The sequence below is a fragment of the Ananas comosus genome, linkage group 15 (assembly GCF_001540865.1).
Source record: "Ananas comosus cultivar F153 linkage group 15, ASM154086v1, whole genome shotgun sequence".
Lineage (NCBI taxonomy): Eukaryota > Viridiplantae > Streptophyta > Magnoliopsida > Poales > Bromeliaceae > Ananas > Ananas comosus.
In genome coordinates this window covers 9,068,871-9,079,852 of record NC_033635.1, presented here as the reverse complement: position 1 = coordinate 9,079,852, position 10,982 = coordinate 9,068,871, and positions in this window count along the sequence as shown.

Sequence of the window (10,982 nt, the reverse complement as noted above, 5' to 3'; positions counted from 1 at the left end):
TTATATTTTGAATAAACTATTTAACCTAATTTTAATGAGCCAATTGATACTTTAAACAATTTTTTGCTAAATTTTTTTCAAAATTTTTGATTTTTTTTATTTTTTAGCTTAACTTGTCAAGATTATATATATTTTTTTAACTGACAAAAAATTTATTTCTAAATATAGGTTATTTATAAATTTAAAAGAGTGTTTATAAAACTATAAATGATTTTATAGTCAATTANATTTTAAATTTTATAGTATTTATTGGAAAATTTTCTCTTTTTGAAAGTTTTTATTGGAAATGTGATTAAATAATAGTTAAAACTTATTTGTTGTTTGTTTTAAGGTTGAAACGGGGATAACAGTAATGGTAGAATTTTATAAATTAATTGATATTTTAGTAAATATTAAAATATTTGTGAGAAAATTTAATATTTATTGGATGTAAATCTCTATTCAAAAATAGTTATATATATATATATATATATATATATATATATATAGGGGCATTCATGATATTAGACATATTTGGAAAGGTAGTAATGAAAATTTTCCAAATTAAAAATACTATTTTTACGTTCCAATCTATTTCAAATATACCCCTAAAGTTAAATTCGGTTAATGAACGGTTAACAATATATTAAATTATTGTTTTGCCCTTTCAAATGTACATTTCTACCATCACTGACTATTTTTATTTGCCCTTAAGTTAGGGGCACAAAAAATATTTTTGACTTTTGATCTTTTCAAATATGCCTCTCTATCGTCACCAATATTTTTTATTTATCCTTAAGTCAAAAGCAGCAGTTTTGATTTTTTTATTAACTCTAATAGATATTTAACTCATGTTTAATCCGAGTTAACTTAACAAGTACTAACTGCAAGAGTATTTTGAAATAACGAAGGGCATTTGAGGGATATATTAGAAAGAATAAAAAAATAAAGGTTAATAAGGTATTTTTGAAGTTGTGAGGGGTATGTAGGCAATTATCTCTCGTAATAATGACAGAAGGAACATGTAATATATTTTTGTATTTTTTAAAAAAATTAAAAATATATTATTCTATTCGAATTACTACTGGATGTGTCATTCATTGAAAAAAAAAAAAAAAAATTTCTCACTTTTTCTTACTTCTAGTAAAATATCTTGCGCATAATTTTAAAACGGGACGGCGATCTCCCACATTAGTTATTTTAAATAGAACGCATATTTAATCAATCCTATTAAACATTGCTCTATTTTAAAATAGGGAAAACTTTACAGAGAAAAAAATTAGTGAAATGGATAATAAAAAGAGAAAAATAAAATCACAGAATGCTAACTTGATATACTTTAAATCATAAGATACTAAAGTGAGAAAGTGTAAAACCACAAGGGCCGGCTAACTTAATACAGTTTAAACTATAGAATACTAAAGTGAGAAAGTGTGAAACTATAGGGGATATTTGAAGTTTACCCTTTTAAAGAAATACCAGCTGAAGATACATATGGGGGGTCCATGGGTGGCGTGGTGCACTATTTCTCTCCATTCTTTAAAACATGTTGAATTCATTGTATGCCACATGTTCAAGAACTTAATAAAATGAGAAAGAATATTCAATACTCTTATACAAAGAAAGGTTTTGAGGCTCTATCTTTGCCAGCGTGTTATGTATTTGCACCACAATTTTGTTGATTGAGCAACCTATAGTTATGATTACTTCAATAATAAAAGAATAAACTTCAAATATCATCATGTGGTTTTGTATTTTCTTACTTTAGTACCTTATAATTTAAAGTGTATCAATTAGTACTTTTTGGTTTCATTTTTTCTTTTCGTTAGCTCTCCCGTTAATATTTCGTTAAATTACATGCAAAAAACTTCAAATATTCCACCTAGGTTTAACGAATATTCATTTTAGTACCTTTTAGTTTTGACTGTATTACTGATTTAACGAAAAAAATTAGTGGAGAAAATAATAAAAAGCAAAAAAATAAAACCACGGGGTACTAAATTGATACAATTTAAAGTGCGGAGTAATAAAATAAAAAAGTACGAAACCACGTAAGTGGTATTTAAAATTTATTCATAATAAAAACTATATATATATGATTTTATATTTATATCTTATCTACCAACAAATTTGTAAAGAGCAAAGCTATTCATGAAACCCAGAAAAAGGTGCATATCATACATTTCATCTATGGTATGAATTTTTTACCATCTAGACTAAATCACATCCATGGGTTATATAATTTATATCCCAAAGATAAGTGTATGGGCAAAATTTTTTTAATTTGTAAGATGGATAAACATCAATTTGCCCCTATGGTTTAACGGAATATGACTTTATCACCCTGTAATTTAAAATATATACTTATTGTTAGTTATATTTTTATTTTACTATAAAAAATTATTATTAAATAGAAAAGTACAATAATACTATTTACAAATTATAAGACTATCATACTCCGGGATTCTTTTTTATAAAGCAATTTGAAAAAATGGCCAAAATTTAAAGCCAACTGATCAGCGAAAAATGCCTAGTTTTTTTTTGAAACCTTGACTCAAGGGATGACAAACCCGCCACAAATGCAGGACCCCACTATCCATACGGATAGAGTCTCTCCTTTATTTGCATGGCGTCATATATAGTACAAGTCGCAACCAAAACATCCACTCACAACGACAATGCACGGTATACAAATAGATTACAAAAGCCCATTCATTTCACAGCACATACAAGTACATCTATCATTTGAAATCATTTCCCACCTGAAAACTTATTTTAAAACACTAGAATTACAAAAAACCAAAAAATAAAATAAAAATTATTTTCCAGACGAAAACCTTTTTTTTTTTTTTTAAAAGTAAGCTACCACGAGGAATAGATAACCATTTCTATAAATTCATGATATTCCCAGAACACTTTATTTAGAATCTCAAGATGAAATCATATTCGAATCAAACCAAACTGAACCACAATAGTCTAATTATTCATCAAAAGAAAAGGGATAAGTCTAGAGCCAAAAGTGTCACCAGGCCAGGATCTCTATAGCTCGCTTGCTACGCGCCTCATGCCTCGTCCCGACTCGTACCTCCAAGATCACCTAAAATTGGGGAGGGAGCGAGAAACCAATAAGGGTCTTCCAGTGGATACCGCAAGCCGACGAAGGTGAGTACACTCACTGGTAACCAAAAGTATAGCTATGAAAGGTAATACAGTAGCAATTTAAAATAGGAAACAAGATATATGTGCAACTATCGCTACTGTAAATAAATGGTATCAACCGGACGATCAGTCCAAAATACTCAATCCAAATCCGTCGTGTCGGTCTAAAGACCTTAGGCAGGTGCCACGACTGTTCTAATAGGCATGTAACCCTAGCAGTAGGCCGTCGGGCCATGGGTCGATAGTACAACTTGTGGTAGCCAAACTGCTGGTGTACGTGAATGCTCACGAGCAATGGCGATTGATGCAATATGCTCAATAGCCAGCCGTCGGCAAGTAACCAACAATCAAACCCCTCAGGATATACCGACCGAATAGGTCATCGAACAACAGAAGTCACAGAAATCGACCAACTAGGTCACAACTGGTATAATATCATGCACAGGTATAGTCAACAACCGCCCTACTTCTAGATCACGATCAAAGTATAGGAAATGACTAAGTAGAGCAATAAGAATCAGAGTCACATAGTGTCAGACTCAACAACAACGAATAATGCAAGAAGTATAAAGAGTGAGTGGAGAGAACATCATCAAGCGTGCATCACTAGACAAACTTCGGATCAAAGTACCCACCTCTAACACTGTTGCGTCTGCCCCTAAGATGCGCAAGATAGTCAACCGAACCTACGAAGGGTCCACAGAGTCAGAATCTGACTCAATCGACTCAAAATACGACACTCACAAGCCCCAAAATTTTTCCACGAAATCGATTTCCCAAAAACTGATCTCCGTAACTTGCCAAAAGTCCCGAAAATCACACCGGGACGTCGTCGGGACCCACGAAGTGTCCCAAAATGCATCGACTCGTGTTACGAGTCATCCGCAAACCAGAAACACACCAATTTGGGTGTCCTGGCAGCAAATACTAATTCTCACGTTGAAACAATTATTGTCGAATAATCGTTCCGATCCGGGTTCTCGAAAAGGTCAAATTTGACACCGGAACCCTCCACCGCTCACCCATCGTCTCCAAACACTCAAGATGATGTAGGTGGCCAAGTAACAAGGCTCAGCGGCAAAGCCTTCCAATAGCGTCGGGTGAAACCCAAACCGAAATCGCGTTCTGCCGACGGATTTCACCGAAAAATGCACCAAACCGAGATTCGGTCTCCGCAGAAGGTTCTGGACCTTAGACGATCAGTCCAGAGGTCACCTATCACGATTACACGCTGCCCACAGCAGCCACCAAGTGACAAATTGCACAAAAACCCCTACCACAAACTGTAATTGCCAAATTACATGCATATAGAGGAAGTTTAGGGCTGTGTACCACTTTCTGAGCACTTATGAGGTCAACCGAGGCATAGGCTGACAGGTCTCGTCGAGGCGAAGGCCGTGCTCACAGTCTGGAGCACAGGAAACAACTGTGGAGTGCATGGGAACAAGCTAGACCTCAGCGAGAAAAGCGCCCTGGGAGCGACGAAGGTAAAACCGATGATCCAGGCCTCACCAACAGCAAACTGGGTGAGCATAATAATCAGCGCTGTCCTGGTGTTACCGTGCTCACCTCCGAAGGCGTCAGAGTGGTCCCGGATCACCAGAACAGTAAAGGAGATCAAGAATAAGCCCTAACTGGGCTTGCTGGGAGCAAGAAGACTCAAGCCCGGTCGCTGATGGGTCGGCGGCACGCACAGGCAGAGGGTGTCGCCGATAAGGGAAGGTCGGCGCGTGCGCTAGCCGACGACGGTGGCGGTGCGTGATCAACATGCAATCGCACGGGTGAACTCAGGCTCGCGGTTTCTTCTCCGGCCACGGCGAAGGTCGAGACTGCCGGGGAAGGGCCTCGAGCCTCCTCCGGGACCGAGAGGGAGGGGAAGAGACGATGGATGGTGGCAGCGGTGGCGGTGTAGCGCCACGCGGCCGCACGTGCCCTAAGTAGCTCCGACACTGCAACATTTTGGGCTGCTGGTTTGGGCTCAAAGAGTTATTACTGCTAGCGAGTTGAATTGAATCGTTACAAAACAGCACCTAAAAGAACCCTAAGATGGTACCCATGCCTCTTTAGAATGCGGATTTACAGCTTAAGAATAAGAATGAGCAATCTTGTAAAAATATCATGGGATGAGATTTGAGGAATTTATGAGGTGTCCGTAAATATCCCATTCCAAAAATATTCTGAAGAATTGGGACTTTTCCAGAGATTGAATACAGCTACTAATTCATTCTCTATTTTGCGACAATTTTTGTGAAAACATTTTAGTTGCTTCTCTTTTATAAAAGTTTCATTTTTTAAAAATATATTCTAAACAATGGCTCGACACTACCACCGGCCCTCCCCCTCCTCTCGTCCTAGCTACCTGCTCTGACATACCGGCCGGGTTCATCCCTCTAGCCTTCGCTCACACTTTTGCCAACCTTCCCATCGATGTTCCACCCCTTCGCCTGCCCCACCGAATCTTCCTCCACGATCTGTTGGTCGGGCACGTGTTAGACCCAATTTCTCCTACAAAGATGCCATCTTGTCCTCTTCTGGGACCCTACCTCACCACAGAGCTTTACCCAGAATCTCCGCCTTTAACCCTCACCCTTTCTTACCTATTCACCCTACCAAATTTCTTCTAAACCCTTCTCTTCAAGGACGTTGTTTTAGGTGCTTCGAAAGGGGCCACTTTGCGGTCCACTGCAGGGAGTCGTGCCGTTGCCTTCTTTGTATGAGCATCGGCCACTCGGCAGTTCACTATAGGTCTCACCAAGCTTCTCGTCGTCGGCCACTGCAACCAGGGGCATCAATCGCGAGGCCTCCTCCAGAGGCGACTCCCCGTGCCACCACAGTGCGACCAACTACGGCAGCAGCTGTTATTCAACATAACATGAATTTGGGGCACTCTAGTGCTGGTCGTGCTTTGGCGGCAACTTCTCGTCGTTTTCTTCTAGAGCGGGGTCCCTCCGGCAATCGGCCTTCCTCTGCGGTAGTTTTCCTCCCCCCCAAGCTCCCTCCAGCAGGGCAACCACTTCTCTCGAGTTGCGCGGCGCATGTTGATATACCAGACCCGCATCCTGATAACATCAATGAGACTCTAGCTCGTGGCCTGGCTGCCAGGTTTGAGATTCCAGCTCGGAGTTCAGGGTGGCTACTTTCTTGTCTGCGGCAAGGGCAGTCCTCTTCCCCAACTGGGTGGCTCGGGAATCGGCCATCGGCTAAAGCCCAATAAGGATCGACGATTTTCACTTTCATTTTTCTAACTGGGTAGAGGTGGGGGAGAGAGAGGAGGCTTTCTTCGACATAAAGCTTGGATCCATCTTCACAACTGGCCCATCCTATTTTGAAAACAAAGAGGATGTCATGGCAGCGGTCAGCGGGTTTGGAGAGCTCTGGGAAGTTGATGCTGCCAGCAAACAGTGCTCTAATGTCTCCTTCTTTCGACTCAGAATTCATTGCTAGAATGCGTAAATCATCCCCGAAGCGCTCGACATCATAGTGGAGGACAGATGGTTCTTTGTTCCCATCAAGGTTGAATCCTTTGAGGAGGCCAACCCCATTCTTCTCGAGAAGGACCTCGATGAGCACCTAGGCCTCGACACCTTAGATGCACAAGAAGGGTTCATCTGGCGGACCGGGTTTAATTCAGTCCCTGCCTATCAGGAGCAGGAGTCCTCCCCAGTCCCCTGGCAAAGACCTACCCATGGCAGGCGATAGAGAGCTTTGGAGTGGTGTCGACCATCTACAGAGTCCGTACGTCGTCGGAAGCTTTGAAGGCCAGTCGGAGGAGTTTTTTCAAATTCAACCTGCATCTTCTGTACGAGCGGACTGACACGGATAGGTCTTTTCATGTCAGTGGGGGGGAGGACTCACGTGACCCGCGTCCTATACCTCCGCCAGGTCAAGGAAAGGTCTTGTCTCATGCTGATCCGGTCACGGACTCTACCCCCACTCATGCCAAGAGCCTACTTCTTGGGCCGAGGACCATGGACGCTGCTTGGGTCGAATTTACAGTGGCACCCAACAAGCCTGTCCTTCCATGTGGGCCTTTGGCTGATTCTGTAGGCCCAGAACTTCCAACTGGGCCATTTGCTAACCCTGTTGCTGGGATTGAGCGTCCTACTAGGCCTTCGACTAAATTCACAGGCTCTACCAGCGAATCGCTCGTACTACTGGACCCCAAGGCTGCCAATCCCCCTCCCACCACCAAGACTAGTGGAATGTTGGACCTGGATTATACTCATCACTCAGCCTCGATTCCGAACGTCGAGCAGCCTTCCGTGGATCTGGATCTGAACCTGGGCATACTCCCTAGGCCCCTCAGTCTACCACGCTTGACCACCGAAAAACTCCTCAAATACAGGCGTAGTCTTCGTCTGGCGGCTAAAAACAAAGGCAGCAGGAAGTCTTCTCTGCAAAATGCTCAAGCACTAATGTGCAAGAAGGTCAAATGGTGAATCTCGCATCCAAGGTCACCTAGGCAACCCACGCCTCTTCTTCTTCATCTTCCTCCTCGGCGGACCAACCTCCTTTTCAAAAAGCCACCAGTGAGCAGCGGCCAATACCCTCCGAATTGCAGGCTGGGAAGACTAGTGAGCCGGTACCAAAGAGAGATCATGCGCTTCCCCTTACTTCCGAAGAGATTCAACTTATCAAGATCGTATGTGGAATTTCTGATGCAGATGGTGGTGAGCCTTCCTCTCGGGACTATGCGGCTGGAAACATTAGGCCGATCACGACGGGGGCGTAGCTAGGCCTTCCTTGCAAAGCTACTGGGTTAATCTTATGCTTTTTTTTTGCTAGAAATAGAAGTTTCCGTTTCTTAACGTGGAATGTACGAGGCCTTAATGATCCATCCAAGTGTATGGTCGTCAAATCTTTCATCAGACAGTGCAAATGTTGTGTGGTATGCCTATAGGAAACAAAACTATCCTCTACTTCTCTTATTAAGTTTCAATCCTTTTGCGTGTATTACCTTCATGACTTCCAAACGCTTGATGCGGATGGGACTAGAGGGGGGCTGTTAACAGCGTGGAATTTGTCTCTTTTTGACTATGTTCAGGATTGGAATGGCTTATTTTCACTCACTGTACTGCTAAAGAGGAAAGTTGATGAAAGGTCTTTTATGATTTCTAACATTTATGGATCAACGGCGGCTCACCTAAAGGCCGATTTCTTCCAAGAGCTTCGGTCCATCAAAGATTTTTCTACTAGAGTGTGGACTATGCTTGGTGATTTTAACGTCCTTCTCTCAGTCGAGGATAAAAATGGATCCACCGCTAATGTTGCAGACATATTAAACTTTAGAGAGGTCATGCACGACTTAGGCTTGGTCGACCTTCCTATTTTGAACAAATATTTCACCTAGACTAATGGCAGGGGTGCCCCAACGCTGGAGCGACTGGACCGTGCTTTCATTTCTAGCAACTGGCTGCTTGCTTTTCCACGCTCCACCTTACGAGCCCTTCCGCGACCTCATTCCGATCATACGCCTCTAGTCCTTTCGGCTTACAGGTACAGTCCGTCGCGCAACTTGTTCAAATTCGAGAGCTTATGACTTCGACACCCTGCTATCAATGAAGTGGTATCCTCGGCGTGGAACTCTGTATTATCTGGTATGGACCTTGTGAATCAATTCTCTCTGAAAATCAATGCGGTCCAGTCAGCCCTGCGATCTTGAAGCTCAGGTCTCTCTTCAAGGCTTCGAGAGCAAGCTAACCGTTGTCTGCTGTGGATCGCCTGGCTCAACAAGGCGGAAGAAGGCAGGATCTAACTAATCTTGAACGCAGCCTGAGACCAAGGCTTAAGGTTAGATACGAAGAACTTTGCCTGCAAGAGGAGATAAAGTGGAAGCAGAGATCCAGAGTTCACTAGCTTAAAGTTGGAGATGCCAATACCAAATTTTTCCATTTCGAGGCTAGCGGTCGCAGGAGCATCAACTTCATTTCCCGACTCTCGAACGGCTCCTCCATGCTTTCCTCGCGTAAGCCTATAGTGGACTACCTCTTCTCTTTTTTCTTCAATCAACTGGGAATAGATCATGGGTCTAATGCCAATATTAACTTTCAAGAGACATACAAAGATGAAATCCTTGATCTCTCAAGCCTTCAAGAGCCATTTACTGTTACAGAAGTGAAAAGAGCCGTATTCTCGAGTGCTCCGGAGAAAGTTCCTTGCCCCGATGGGTTTTCGATGTTATTCTACCAGCGATTTTGGAGCCTCCTAAAAAACGATATTATGGGAGTTTTTAGTAGCTTCTACAATGGAACGGCGACTCTGGACGAGATCAACAGCAACTGACTCTGCCTTCTCCCGAAGAAAAACGAGGCTTTACTAGCTAAGGATTATCGCCCAATCAGCCTAGTACACTTTCATGAAAGGGATTGTTTCGTGCTGTAGTGCTTTTCCTTAGCTATACTAACTCTGCACCCTTTCATGCGTCCACTTCCTTTTCAATAGGCAACGAGAAGGCTACGTCTTTCTGGAATGCTAGATGGGCAGGAGAATTCAGTCTCCGGAACCAATTCCCTAATCTCTACACCATCTCACGACACAAACACCTCTCAGTCTATAAGTGGATTCAGCGCTTCGCTCACAATGAAACACTGGGTTTCCAAACTTCGCGGTGTCTATGGGAATAGCAGGAAGAGCTTCCGTGACTCAAATTGCTGATCCAGAATACCTCCCTAGCTCAGACCAATGACTTCACCATTTGGCGTTGGAACGACGATGGGAAGTTTCAGGTACGTCGCGCCTACAATTTTCTTATCTTTGATGGAGTAGATGCTTGCAGAATTTCTGTCCTCTGGAGACTCAAGATCCCACTGAGAGTTAAAGTCTTCATGTGGCTCGCGGCGAGAAATAGTATGTTGACAGATGACACCTTGTCTAAAAAGGGATGGCACGGTCCGTCGATTTGCGCTCTTTGCTCGACGTATGGAGAAAATCTAGAACACATCCTGTTCACCTGCAGCTATGCGAGGTCTGTGTGGACTCACCTCCTTCAAACAATTTCGACCGCCCAACAATTGATGCTTACACTACCAGGGGAATTATATGATCGACGACTTAATGCAAGGTTATCGGTGAAAGGGCAGCATAAGAAATTGTTTGATCTATGTTTTGCTGCAACATGTTGGGAATTATGGAAGGATCGAAACAAGCAAATATTCGACGACCAACCTACTCGATTTGACGAAACTGTTGGAAGAGTTCAGAGCTTGGTCAATCTTTGGAAATCTGCATTAGGAGGATGAAGGGTACAAGTGGGGTTTTTTTTGGTGATGCAACCATGACTTTATTTAATTTGTTATGAATGGTCTGGTTGTGGCCATTAGTGTTTTGACGAATTTTGTTGTTTCGTGCTGTAGCTAGCCTCTTATGTATGTTGGGACTATAGGCGCTCAGCCATCGCCGCTGTTGTAAACATTCCTTTACAAATAGGGTATATCTCTGTTTCCTCAAAAAAAAAAAAAAAGAAAAAAAAATTTTGGTCCTTTTCTATTCCTGATAATCAATTCAATATCTAATCAATAAGATATACCTCCGATCTAGATCTATTTCATCGCTTCAACAAGTTTACTAATCTTTAACTATTTAATTTGACGGTACAATGGAGCCACATGGCGTGCGGAGAGAAACCGAATCCACGTGTCACCCGGCTGAAGAGGTGGGGCTGGGGTAAAAAAAAAAAAAAATGGCTGAAGAAAAAAAATAAAGAAAAACAGTTGTAAACCCCTCTACTCTCTCCCTCCCTCAACCCTATCTCTCTCTCCCCCTATCTCTCTCTCCCTTTCTCTCTCTACCTGTCTGTAACGTTTCTCCTCTCTCTCTCCTACAACTGGCATTTCTCTTTACCTACC